Source organism: Chiloscyllium punctatum, chromosome 50 (assembly GCF_047496795.1).
Source record: "Chiloscyllium punctatum isolate Juve2018m chromosome 50, sChiPun1.3, whole genome shotgun sequence".
NCBI classification, from domain to species: Eukaryota; Metazoa; Chordata; class Chondrichthyes; order Orectolobiformes; family Hemiscylliidae; genus Chiloscyllium; species Chiloscyllium punctatum.
The window spans coordinates 8,482,902-8,497,209 of record NC_092788.1 but is presented as its reverse complement, the minus strand read 5'-3'; the positions used below and the strand labels follow the sequence as shown (position 1 = coordinate 8,497,209).

Sequence of the window (14,308 nt, the reverse complement as noted above, 5' to 3'; positions counted from 1 at the left end):
TGAACACTTTGGTTGGTGCACCGATGTAGTGGAATCTCACGTTTAGAAATGGACATCATTCATAGTATTTTCAGCTGCACTGATAATGTTGTCTCTGGTGCTTCCAGTAAAGTGCAGACAGTTTTCACTCAGAAACCGACATGTGATCAAAGCAGAAGGACACATGTGTCAACGAAAGCAACAAGAATGCTCCACCAGCGTTGGTTTGCAATTCTGCGTGTGGAATGAAGAGCTGGAACTCTATTAAACAGTGAAAACGACTATTATGGGGCTTGGATGCACGACTCTCTGATTAAACACCTCACATTTCATCGAACTGAGATATCCAGGCTTGGCACACGACGAATTAGTTTGCTATTTCATTCAGAGCACAATTCACCTGGCACAGCAATTTGCAAAGATCCAGCTCATTCCTCCCAATCACAAAGAACATAATTCACATCTTTCACTTTTGTTATTTCTTCAAAACATTACAATCTATTTAACACTTGTCCCAGCATTTAAGATTCAACCCGAATATTTTCATACGAAGTGATTTCCAGTCACTCTGGCAGACACTAAGTCAGTCGGAAAATTACCTTAGGAAACCCAATCATTTCCGTTTACAGTATTGGGAGTTTCCCATCTGCTGACGAGACAGAGTCCTCACAATCAACATTTTCTTCGTTCTTCCTGCCTAAAACGTTTACCACTTCTTATTTTCAAGACAGGAGTTTTGTTTATAACACGTTCCAAGAACAGGAACAACCTTCCAATCTCCTGAAGCCGTTTCCAATTTAAAATGGAAGTTTTGTTCCTTTCCCACGGGAAGAGCAGTTAATGAGAAAGGAGTTTCCACGAGCTGAGTCCCAGGGTTTGGCAGGAAGCCTTGATTAAAGCTGCAGTGGCCGCTTTCAGTTGGCATCGGGGGAATTGGAGGACATGGTGTCGTATTCTGCTGCGTGTAATCGTCTTGCTCCCTGTGGACTCGGGGTGAATCATGGATGAGTTTTCGGAACAACACTGCCTTCCAGTCTCTGGCCATCTGCTATCTAAGGAAATAGAAACAGAGTTATTTGTTCAGTTCGAAGTCCTGGGCAATGTGAAAGATGGAACATTTCTGATACAAAATTGGAGACTGGGAAAATGGTTGGAGAGGAAGTAATAAAAGAGAAGCTGAATATAAAGTTGGAAGTCAGGAGACATTCAATAAAAATGAAGAGTGTGCAAAAGCAGGTGGAGATGGGCATGGAAAAGAAGTGTCACTAGTCCCGAAGTCTTAAATCGATTTATATTTCCAAGGTGCTACAAGACCTGCTGAGAGTTTCCAGTAATTTCATTTATTGCTTTAGAAACAGAAGATGGCAGTGATCCTGGAACAAACAGCTCTCCCGTGTTCTGGGGATATTTGACTTACTGTGTCTATGTCCCGCACTGAAACCTCACGATCCTGCCGCACCTCCACTCTCGTTACTGACAATATACTGTTCATTACGTTAAACACAAGAAGAACAATTGCAAAACGTTGAGGGAGAGTACCCTTCGGTTTCCATCAGAACAATCTGAATCACTGAAAATTGGTTCAGGACACATATGACATTGATCCGTCTCTGTCAGACCCTTAGCAAGTGGCCATTCGCTTTCCGTGCCTTTGAACACTTTGGGTGGTGCACGGTTGGTTTGGAACCTCACGTTTTCAAACGGACATCATTCATTGTATTTTCGGCTGCACTGATAAAGTTGACTCTGGGGCCTCCAGTAAAATGGAAACAGTGTTCACTCAGAAACCGACGTGTGATCAAAAGCAGGCGGACAGATGTGTCAATGAAAGCAGCAAGAACATTCCCCTGCGAAGGGTTGCAATACTGCACGTGGAACGAAGATCCAGAATTGTATGAAGCAGTGAAAGCGCCCATTGTGAGGCTTGCACCCACCACCCTCAGATTAACCATCTCACACTGCACCGACAGAGCTAACCAAGCACGGTGCGCTGTGGATTAGTTTGCGATTACATTGCGAGCATAATTCATCAGCAATTTGTTAGGATCCAGTTCATTCCTCCTAAACACAAAAATATCATTCACACCTTTCACTTCAGTTATTCCTTCAAAGCATTACAATCTATTCCGCACTTGTCCCTGGATTTAAGGTTCAACCTTAATATCTTCATACTTTTACCCTCACCTTTATGTCGCTGATGTGATTTCCAACCTCTCTGGCAAACAGTAAATCAGTCGGGAAATTACCAAAGGAAACTCAATCATTTCCGTTTACAGTTTTGGGCATTTCCCATCTGCTGACGAGACAGAGTCGTCTCAATCAACATTTTCTTTGTTCTTTCTACCTAAAACCTTTACCACTTCTTATTTTCAAGTCAGGAGTTTTATTCATAACACGTTCCAAGAACTGGAGCAACGTTCCAATGTCCTGAAGCCCTTTCCAATTTAAAGTGAAAGTTTTGCTCCTTTCACACGGAAAGAGCTGTTACTAAGGGAGCAGTTTCCATGAGTTGTTTCCCATGGCTTGGCAGAAAGTCGCTGATTGAAGCTGCAGTGGCCGCTTTCTGTTGGCATCGGGAGCTTGGAGAAAGTGATGTCGTATTTTGCTGCGTGTAAACGTCTCACTCCCTGTGGACTTGGGGTGAATCATGGATGAGTTTTCCCGGTTATAATGTCAATACATGGTTGGGGTAAATGCTTGTGCTGAAATATTTGAGGTTTATTCCCTGGGTGGGCACGAACCACCAACATTTCAGCCAAATGCGCCTACCATTTGAGATACAGAAACTGACAACGCAGATATCCAAAAGCAAAGTTATCGACGGGATATGAGGATCTGTCGGACAGCAGGAACTTGCGTTGTTTTCAGAGACGGTCGCTGATTTTATCACCGAGAGGGTAAGCACACTGAGGAGCTGCAAACACTCAAAGTAAAAGGCATCCACACATGCGCAGTGATCTCACATACATCGCCCACACAGTTGTGCACTGACAATGCTGGTATTTGAAGCCACAATTCGATAGAAACTGAAGCTTAAAATCCAGCACATTAGACCGCTCGACCATGCTACCACACAAAAACCCACACTCAGATTTGTTATGACCAGTGTTTGAGCATGGATTCACGTCAGACACTTAGAACTCGCAAATATTGTAATGAAATTGGCGTAATTTAAGAAGAAAGACCAAAAAAAATGTACTGACAAAGAACAGGCCCTTCATCCATTCAAGCCTGAGCCGATCCAAATCTACTGTTTAAACCTGTCACCCAATTCCTAACCATCTGTATCCCTCTGCTCCCCACCTACTCATGCATCTGTCCAGACGCCTCTTAAATGTATCTACCGTGATTACCTCTCCCGTCTCTGCTGGGAACGCGTTCCAGACACCCATCACCCACTGTGTCAAGTAGGTGCTGCGTGTATCCCTCTTAAACTTTTTACCTCTCACCTTGAAAGCGTGACCTCTCGGTATTTAATCCTTCAACCTGGGAAATAAAACTTTTCTCTATCTACCCTGTCTGTACCCTTCTTGATTTTGTAAACCTCAAAAAGGTCTCCCTCAAACTCCTTTTTTCTTATGAAAACAAACCTAACCTACTCAACCTCTCTTCCTACATTGCACCTCCCAGACGAGGCAACATCCACTTAAACCTTTTACACCCCGTCTCCAAAGCATCCACATCTTTTTGGTAATGTGGCGACCAGAAATTTACACAGTATTCTAAGTGTGGCCAGACCAATGTATTGTTCAATTTTAACATGACTTGCCAGCCATTTTATTCAATACCCCATCCAATGAAGCCAAGCATACTATATGCCTGCTTGACCACTCTATCCACCTGTGCAGCAAAATTCAGTGTATAATGGACCTGCACTCATAGATCTCTCTGTTCATCAACACTTTTTCCCCCAAAGCTCTTCCGTTCTTTGTATAACCCCATCTATAATTAGACTGACAGAAATGCGTCACCTCACATTTGTCTGTTTTGAACTCCAGCTGCCACTTTTCAGCCCAACTTTCCAGTATATCTATATCCTCCTGTATTCTTTAACAGTCACTTATAATTTCTGCTAGTTCAGAAATCTTCGAGTCATCTGCAAACTTTCTGATCATTGCAACAGTGCTCTCTTCCAGATCATTTAAGTATATCACAAACAACAGTGACCACAACACTGACCCCTGTGGAGCACTACTGGTCAGCTTTCTCCATTTCCAGAAACTCCATTCAACTGCCACTCTGTCTCCTATTGCTCAACTAGTTCTTTATCCACCTGTCTAGAACACCCTGCACACCATGTTACTTTACGTTCTGTATTTGGTTACCATGGGGAACCTAATCTAACTCCTTAAAGTAGTGCATGTATATGACATCAACAACCTTTCCTTCATCTATCAACTTGGGCACTTCCCCGAAAGACTCTATGCCTCTCACTGATATGCACATTATTTTCTAAATATGAATAGATCCTATCCCTCAGTGCCTTCTCCAGCAACTTACCCAACACTGATGTTAGGCCCATTGTTCAGTAGTTATCCGGAATATTCCTCTTATCCTTCCTGTACAGGGGACAATATGAGCAACGTTGCAGTCGGCTATAACCTCACCTGTGCTGAAGGATGCCACGAAGATATCTGTCAGGGCCCCAGCTATTTCCTCTCTCTAATCACTCAGGAACCAGGAATAGATCCCATCCGTTCCTGGGGATTTGTCCACATTAATTACCCCTAGCCTGCCCAAACAGTATCCCTACTTACGTCAACATGATGCAGACTAATCAAATGTCTTACTCTAGACTCAACATTCATCATGTTCCTCTCCTCAGTGAACACTGATGCAAAATAATCATTCAGAATCATACCCACTCTCTCAGATTCGACATACAGCCTTCCTTAATTTTCCTTCAGTGGACCAATCCTTTCTCTGCTTCCCCGCTTGCTTCTTATATATGAATAATAGGCTTTAGGATTCTCCTTAATTGTGCTATGGTGAAGTTGTTTCATGACACCTTTTAACCCCCTTGATTCCTTGTTTAAGACTTGTCCTACTCTTCTCATGTTCCTCCAGGGACCATTATGTTGTTAGCTGCCGAGGCGTTATGTATGCTTCCCTTTTCCTCTTCGCGAGTCGTACAATTGTTCTGTCATCAACAGTTCATGAATATTGCCTTTCAAATCCTTTGCCTTCAGCGGGACATGCCTATCCTGCACTATATTTAACCTATCTTTGAAAGCCTGTTACATATGAACTGTGGACTTTCCTACAAATAACTGTGTCCAATCCACATTTTCGAACTCCTACATAATTTTGATATAATTAGCTTTGGCCCAGTTTGGTACTCTTTCCTGAGGACCACTCTCATCTTTGTCAATGAGTATTCTAAAACTTACAGAATATTGGACACTTGCCAAAGAAATCACCCACGGCAACTACTATCACCAGCCCTGGATTATTCCCCAATATCAGTTCCAATATGGCCTATTCCCTCGTCGGACTATTGATATACCGCTCCAGAAAACTCACCTGGATTCTTCTTACAAATGGCATCCCATCCAGACCTCTGACGCAAAGAGTATCCCGGTCAATGTTGGGAAAATGGAAATCTCCAATCAACACTAAATTATTGCCTCTACGTCTTTCCATGATCTGTTTAAATATTTTTTCTTACACCTCACGGTCTCTGTAATGCAACCCCAAAAATCTAACCTCACCCTACTTATTTCACTTCTCCATCCATAGTGTCTCACGACCCAAGCCCTATATGGTGTCCTCCTTTCGCACAGCCATGATATCATCCCTGACAAGCAATGCAACTCCTTCCCCTTTTACTTCCTCCCTGTCCCGTCTGAAGCGTCTATATCCTAGAACATTTGGTTGCCAACCATGCCCTTCCTTCAACTAAATCTCTGTGATCGCAACAACGTCATATTCCAGGCACCAATCTAAGCCCTAAATTCATCTGTCTATACTCCATGCATTAAAGTAGATGCATTTCAGGTCACCAGTTCTTCTGCATTCATCTGCTCTCTGCCTACTCTTCCCATTATTAATGCTATCTTCCAGATCCTTAGCGTTTCCAGTTTCCACCTCACTGCCGACTTGTTTAATCTTGTGGTTCCCAGCCCCCTGCCACATTAGTATAAAACCTCCCCAACAGCAGTAGCAAAAACTCCCGAAAGGACATACGTTCCCGCCTGGTTCAGATGTCGATCATCAATTTTCTTATAGTTCCACGTTCCCCAGAACTGGTCACAAAATCCAACAAATCTGAAACCCGCCCTGCAGCACCATTCCTCAACTCACGTGTTCACCGTGCCGTTTCTTTAATTCATTTCTACGCTGGCAGTCACATGGCACCGGCAGTAATCCCGAGATTACTCCCTTTGAGGTCTTCCTCTTTAATTTCTCTCCTAGCTCCTTGAATTCTCCCTGCAGGTCCTCATCTCGTTTTTTTTCGTTGGTGCCTGTATGCACCAAGGCAACTGGCTGTTCACAATCCCCTTTTCGAATGCTTTTCAGCCGATGGGCGACATCCCTGGCCTGAGCACCTGGGAGGCAACATAACTCTCCAGAATTGCTGATACTCCACAGTGAGTCCACCCGCAGCTCCAGAGTGGCCACGCAGTCAAACAGGTGCTGCAGCTGGGCACTTCTTGCAAGTGTAAGTTTAGAAAACCTTTACAAGGACTTGCAAAGTTTGCACTGCTTGGACATGAGAACGAAACTGAATAGGCTTCGTCAGATTCCCAGGAGCTTCAGGGCTTAGAGATGGCCTCACAGAAGCTTATAAAATCATGAGAAACACAGACAGAGGAAATAGTCAGGGAGCACTTCTTCACAAGACACGCGAGTTCAGATCTACATAGTAAATGTTTCATGTGAGAGAGGAAAGATTTAAAAGGGATGTGAGGGACACATGTTTTTCACACAGAACTTTTGTGTGTGTGGAATGAATTGCCACATTTAGTGGCAGAGTCTGGTGCACTCACAACATTTCAAAGGCATCTGAATGGGTGTATAGACAGGAAGACCTCGGAGAGATAAGGCACAAATATTGGCAAATATGTATGGATTAATTTCGGTTATCTATTCAGCAAGGGCAAGTTGGATCGCGGGATTTGTTTCCATGCTCGACAAGTCTGAGATGCTCCAGCTACCAGCAGCGGTTTGAATACACGATTTGCAAAGAAATGCATGTTGTTTGTTACTCAGTCAGCGAGTTTGGCTATTTTGTTTGGAGGGTGGATGAGCCCAACCGATCCAGAGATGAAGGTTTTCCGGATATTTGCTGCCATGACCATTCTTCTTGACACTTTCCCAAGTTCGCCATCAAAGTTTTGGCTGAAGAAAAATACCTCACGTATCGCATTACCCACTTTGCTCTCCAGCGAATCCAAAAACTGACAGCTCTTATCATGGAACAGAATCATAACTGAAAAGGCAGTTCCATGATCAGACACACCGAAGCTTAAGTGCTGTCTGTGAGGCACTGTGAGTCGTCTCTGACATGAACTGCTTGCACAAGTAACAGCGAGGCAATTCCAAACCTACTGGAGATTTAGTGTATTGCCAAGTCCCAGAAAGTGCTCAAGTATCATAAAACAAAACAGAACAACGAACCATTAAAAGTGAACATTTCCAAGTATATCCGTGATTAAATTAGGCCATCAATGCGCCGGTGCCCCCATCTGATCGAGAGAGCCAATCACGTTTCTCCCTCACCAGGACAGTAATGAAGGAAATGAAAGCACAGCAACGTTTCACATCGCGATTGCCCACCTTTTCACCACAACATCAAAAAACGGCGAACAGATTCAATGCAGGATCTTCTTTCGAAATAACGGTGAAATAACTATGTCTATTCACATTCAGAGTAAACGGGGAACAACGCAAGTTGTCTGGAAACTTAGTAACCAACATAGAATACTTTGTTCCCAGATTCTACTGATGCACAGACTTTCATATGAAAAGGTACCTTGGGTGATTGCCCTACACCCAGAGATCTTCTGGCTGCCTTCTGTTTGCCCTGTCACATTAAACTTGTGTTGCTCTAATCGAATTTGTAATTCTTGCCATTTGTCTGTATTGCTACTAGGGATAGCTGGTCGTGGCAACTCGTGACTGCCACACAAATTCTTTGCCAAAATTGGATAGTCCCGCAACGTGATTCGCAGTGCACGAACTTTGCAACGAGTACATGCCACGCGGCAAGTTAAAAAGCACGCTTCTATTTATTAAAGTAAGTTTCTGGGAACTGACAGCCAGATTCCTCCTTACACTCGGAATTATGACAACACATAAACCAACAGCCTCTCTCAGAGACAAGTGACCAATGCCCATCTTGTGCCGGACATACGTAGTTGAAAAGATTGCACGCAGGGACTGCACAGAAAACTATAGAGGAGAAGCAGGGAGACGATCATCGAGCTGCATTCATGCAGTTCAGTTACCCTGTAAACCCCATTCACAGCTGTTCCTTGTAGGTGCACACAGGGCACTGAGTGTCTCTGACTCCGGGACTTGGAACTCGACCGTCTGCAGCACTGGTTACTTCCTTGTGTGAGGTAACTCCCAATGGAACATATGTAAAACACGATAGCTTATTGAGAAATGCGTCCAAAATAGTACCCAAGAGATGTATTTCTGTTGTGTTTCAGGTCCTGTTCCTGACATGACATTCAGCATTGTACTTATTGTGTGCTTCCTGACGATTCGTTGCTTGCTTCCGTGATCGCATTGTGTGCAGTAACCTGCGTTTTAGCTGCAATTATGTATGTTTGAAACCCAGGACCACCGGCCTCTATTTTGTTTTCCTCTTCTCGTGCGCAATTGCAACACAGTAAACGATCAATTAATATTGGAAAATGACATACCCAGGCGTGTGAAAAGCCCAGTTTCCGTGGCAATTATGCAATGGTTAGAGATTACTTTGATTCAGGAGATAAGGATGGAAAGTGTGTTTGGGTAGAGATGAGGAACATTGAGGAAAGAGGAAACCAGCCGATGTGGCTGACAAGAATACTAACAGTAACCACAGTGTAAAAAAAACGTACAGGAAAAAATACCGCCTATGAATGACAAAAGAAGGCAAGAATTATGGGAGGCATTCATGTCCCTTCTACCTCTCCTGTTTGAATTGTAAAGAAACTTTGAAGAAAATCAATCGAAAAGTTTTATATGCCCCATCGAACAACGTGCGCTGTACCTTGGTCATTGATTACTGTAGATTAGAATACTTACAATGTGGAAACAGGCCCTTCAGCCCAGCAACACCATACCGACCCGCCCGAGCCCAAATGCATTCCTCTCCTTTAACCCCGTCAATTTAGCACGGCCATTTCAACTAACCGGTACATTTTTGGACTGTGGGAGAAAACCAGAGCAAGCGCACGCAGCCACGGGAAGAATGTGCAAACTCCACACATTCAGTTGCTTGAGGCGGGAATTGACCCTGACTCTGTGGCATTGTGAAACAGCAGCGCTCACGATGGTGTCAGCGTGAGATGGAATTTATTTGCCTTCTTTAATTGGGAAAAATCTCTGTCATTGTGATCATCTGGAAATACCAGTTCCTTCGCCAGAAAAAGAAATGAATATGTCATTAAGCTTTGTTTGTTTCATGTCCAAGAATACTCAGATCAATAGCTCCTTTCAACGAATAATTTTGACTCAATTTTGCTGCAAATATCTTTTCCTAACTTTGTGTTTTTCTTCTTTTACATTGGTGTCTCGCACCTTACAAATGACAGCAATGGTATGAAAGGAGATGGAAGCATTTAACTCATCAAGTCAGCGGCAGCTTTCAATGAGATCACGGCTGATTTGGTCAGTGCTCAGGGGGCGGTGCTGTCTGTAGTCATGGCCGAGTGGTTACGCAAATGCACTGCAGGAAGGTACAAATCAAGCTGATGATAACAACGGCTCGTTTTGAGCCGCTAATTTGCAGTGAAGTGTCGGCGCCAATAAAAGGTGTCACGCAGCTCGTCTAATTCCACATCCTGAGCTCGAAATGACCAGAGGTCTCTCGCTGAGTTTCGGCAGGGTCTTGCTTGGATGACACCATGACACGTTTTCACTGGATTGGATCATGAAATCGAGTCGGGACTGTGAATAAAACGATGGAAACTTTCAGCAGAGAAGGAGGTAACACTGAAGAAAACAGCTGAGGACAAATGTTTCTCCTTTGTTAGTGAAAGGCACTGCTTCACAAACTGGAAACTTCGAAGTGAAGCAGTGTTGGTGATTATCTTCGCTGCTTGTTCACCTTTTTAATTCTGATTCCATGAAAATCCATGGCATTACATATCGACTTTCTGCCAGAGGTCAGTGTGTCAGTTGGGCCAGTGGCGTAATGGATAATGCATCTGACTTCGGATCAGCAGATTGTAGGTGCGAGTCCTACCTGGCTCGAGAGGGATATCTCACTTTAACCGTGCCCCACGTTGACGCTCCCCTGTGAAGTCACTGCCGGTTTGGGGGGTATCTTTCTGTGTGTCTCCCTTTGTGGGTGAAAATGAGCATGAGTTCCTCAAAAGATTTACAAGTCGTTGTGGAAGCGTCATACATCTGTGCCATTTAAGAACATAGGATAAAGTCATTGACAGTTGCCCTGGGAACATTAGAACACACGAGACTTTGGGCCAAGGTTGGAAACTGCGACTGGAATAGATGGCTCTCTGATTAGCCACAATGCACACAGGCGGAATGGCCTTTTCCCACTTTGTAAATCTACGAAGACAAGTTGAAAATAATCTGCAACGAAAATGTTCAGAAAGGGTGTTTTATTTACACCAAATACGATAGTATCTATCGCCTTGTCTTGTTATTTACTTGTGAGGATTCGGTACTCTCAGCACCGTGGCCCGGATCGTATTCCCGCTCATGGAATGGTTGTATTGTTGAGCTAACATGTCGGTGTCCCAGTACTTCTGCCGATTTTCCGATGCGAGCAGGTCATTGGTTTTGTCCAAAACATGATGAATGTTAACATAATACAAATAGCTGCAGTTGCTGGAAATCTGAGCCAAAAACGAAAATTGTTTGCGGAACGCAGAAAGACTGGCAACAGAAACATCGACTTTCCTGCTCCTCGGATGCTGCTGTGCTTTTCCAGAATTTTCTGATCTAAAATCAGGTTTCCAGCATCTGCAGTGCCACTTTTGCCTAGTTCCTTCAGTGTCGCTGGTTCCCAATTCAAGAACTCCATCTCTAGCGGTTTCATGTCTGTACCTCCATGCTGTGGAGTTGAAGAGTGAAGAAAATTAACTCACCCCCTCCATCTCTGGGGTAATTAGGGGCTGAAAGTGAATCGTGTCACATTGAAGTATATCTACATGCGACTTAATCTCTGTCTTTTATTGGGAACCATCTCTTTCATTGTAACCATCAGGAAAGACCATTTCGTTCGCCAGAAAAAGAAATGAATATGTCATTAACATTTGTTTGTTTCATGTCCAAGAATACTCAGATCAATAGCTCCCTTGATTACCTCTGCTGGTCATGTTCGCAAAGAGATCGAGCAAATTGCCAAGTGTGAATTTCCTTTCAATAAATAATTTTGACTCAATTTTGCTGCAAATATCTTTTCCTAACTTTGTGCTTTTTTTCCTTTTACATTGGTGTCTCGCACCTTACAAATGACAGCAATGGTATAAAAGGAGATGGAAACATTTCACTCATGTCAGCAGCAGCTTGCAATGAGATCATGGCTGATTTGGTCAATGCTCAAGGCTGGTGCGCTCTCTGTAGTCATGGCCGAGTGGTAAAGGCGATGGATTAGAAATCCATTGGGGTTTCCCCACGTAGGTTCGAATCCTGCTGACTACGTTATGAATGCTTTCCTGCTGGAGCAATTCAAACTTCAGGATGCCAGTTTTGCAAACCAGCCTGTCATTTGATTAGACTTGGGAAACTCGAGTTCTTCATCAGAAATGTTCCATATTTTAAACATTATCTCTGTTTCTCTTTCCAGATACACTGCTCGACACATCGGGTTTCTGCAGTTGCTATTAAACGTCCTGAGCAGAAGTGCTGCTTTTCATTAGATTCCTTTAATCCCTTGTCCTCTGTTCTCTGACTCTGGTCATTGGCAATACTTCCTCCTGCTCGTCAGAGTGCTCATTCCCCACCGCTCCCTCTCACATCATTACAAACGACCGCAGGAATTTGCCACTTAACCATCTTTGTTCCAAAGTGAAGCTCACCAGCCGAGGGAATCTCCCCACCAAACGGGACTTTTCATCCCTGGACATGGTGCACGCCAGAGGATTGTGAAGAGATACTGTGAAAATATTGTCAGTTGGCAGGTGGAAAAATGTTTAGGAAGCAAATCATATAATCTAGCCTCCAGCTTTGGAATTCTTGAGAAACTCGTTGGGAAATGGAATCAGAGGAGAATGAAGAAGTGTGAACTGTCAGTCCGAGTAGAGGAAGGGACATTGACTCTGATGTTCTTGGCACAAGAACTGATCTGAGAGATTGAAAGAATTCTCACTCCCGTACGTGAGGAATACAAACTTCATCTGGACTCTGGGACAATGAAAAACTCTGGAACACTCAAGACAATGTCCATATATTGACTGGGATCACTACAGTACGAGTTCTATAGATGGGTCAGTTTTTGTCCAGTGTGTGCGGGAGGGCTTCCTGACAGAGTATGTAGAAATGCCTTCAAGGGTAGAAGCCATTTTCGATTTAGTACTGGGTAACGAGCCTGGCCAGGTTTTAGATTTGGAAGTAGGTGAGCACTTTGGAGACAGCGATCACAATTCTCTCAGGTTTACTTTCGTGATGGAAAGGGATTGGTGTACTCCACGGAGCAAGAGTTTCAGCTGGTGGAAGGGAAATCACGATGCAATGAGGTTAGATTTAGGAAGCGTAGAATGGGGTAGGAAACTGCAGGGGGTGAGCACATTAAAATGTGGAGCTTATTCAAGGAAAAGCTCCTGTGTGTCCTGGATAAGTATGTACCTGTCAGGCAGGGAGGAAGATATAGAACGCGTGAGCAGTGGTTTACTAAGGAAGTGGAATGCCTGGTTAAGAAGGACAAAAGTCTTATGTTCGGACAAAACGTGAAAACTCAATTAGAGCGCTCGAGGGTTCAAACGATATCAGGAAAGGCCTAAAAAGAGAGCTGAGAAGAGTCAGGAGGAGACATGAGAAGTTGTTGGCAGATAGGATCAGGGTTAACCCTAAGGCTTTCCATCGGTATATCAGCAATAAAAGAATGACAAGAGTTAATTTGGGACAGTCAAGGATAATAGTGGGACGTTTTGTGTGGAGTCGGAGGAGATAGGGGAAGCACTAAATAAATATTTTTCGACAGTGTTCGTGATAGAAAATGAAAATGTTGGCGAGGAAGATACATAGATACTTGCGTCTAGTGTAGTCGATATTGAGGTTCACAAGGATTAGGTGATAGAAATACTGCAGAGTGTGAAAACAGACAAGTCCCCTGGGCCGGATGGGATCTGTCCTAGGATCCTCTGGGAAGCAGGGGAAGAGATTGATGAGACTTTGGAATTGATCGTCAAATCATCGTTGTCTACAGGAATAGTGCCTGTGGAATGGAGCATAGCATATGTTGTTCCCTTGTTCAAAAAGTTTCGTCGAGGCATCCCTGGTAATTACAGACCAGTGAGTCTCACTGCAGTTGTTGGTAACGTGTTGGAAAAGGTTATTATAGATAGGATTTATGACCATCTCGAAAAGAATAATCTGATCAGGGACAGTCAGCACGGTGTTTTGAAGGGTAGGCCTTGCCTAACGAATCCTGTTGACTTTTTTGACAAAGTGACCAAACAGGTAGATGACAGTAACCCGGTTGATGTGGTGTATATGAGTTTCAGCAAGTTGTTCGATAAGTTTCCCCACAATAGGCTATTATACAAAATGCGGAGGAATGGAACTGTGGGAGAGATTGCAGCTTTGATCAGTAATTGGCTTGCTAATAGAAAACGGTGTTGTAGTTGTTGGAACATGTTCTTCTTGGTGTCCAGGTCTTGGCGGTGTACCACAAGGGTCGGTGTTAGGTCCACTGCTGTTACATGAGATCTAACCTTGCCAATCAGTCTCCCATGGGAAACATTATTGAACGCCTTACTGAAGTCCATATAGATCACATTTACTGCTCTTCCCTCATCAATCTTTTTTGTTACTTCTTCAAAAAACTCAATCAAGTTTGTGAAACATGATTTCCCACGCACAAAGCCATGTTAACAATCCCGAATCAGTCCTTGCCTTTCCAAATACATGTACATTCAGTTCCTCAGGATTCCCTCCAACAATTGGAGTATTCTTGACCGATGCAGTTTCATGTAGGGAATGCGAG

At 43.7% G+C, this 14,308-nt stretch overlaps 1 non-coding gene across 1 annotated transcript; it reads left to right on the top strand.

Annotated features, from left to right (window-relative positions):
• The first annotated feature begins 11,723 nt into the window (after positions 1-11,723).
• On the top strand, positions 11,724-11,805 carry trnas-aga (transfer RNA serine (anticodon AGA)). The gene has a single exon. It is a non-coding gene; the product is annotated as a tRNA-Ser (tRNA).
• The last annotated feature ends 2,503 nt before the right edge of the window (positions 11,806-14,308 follow it).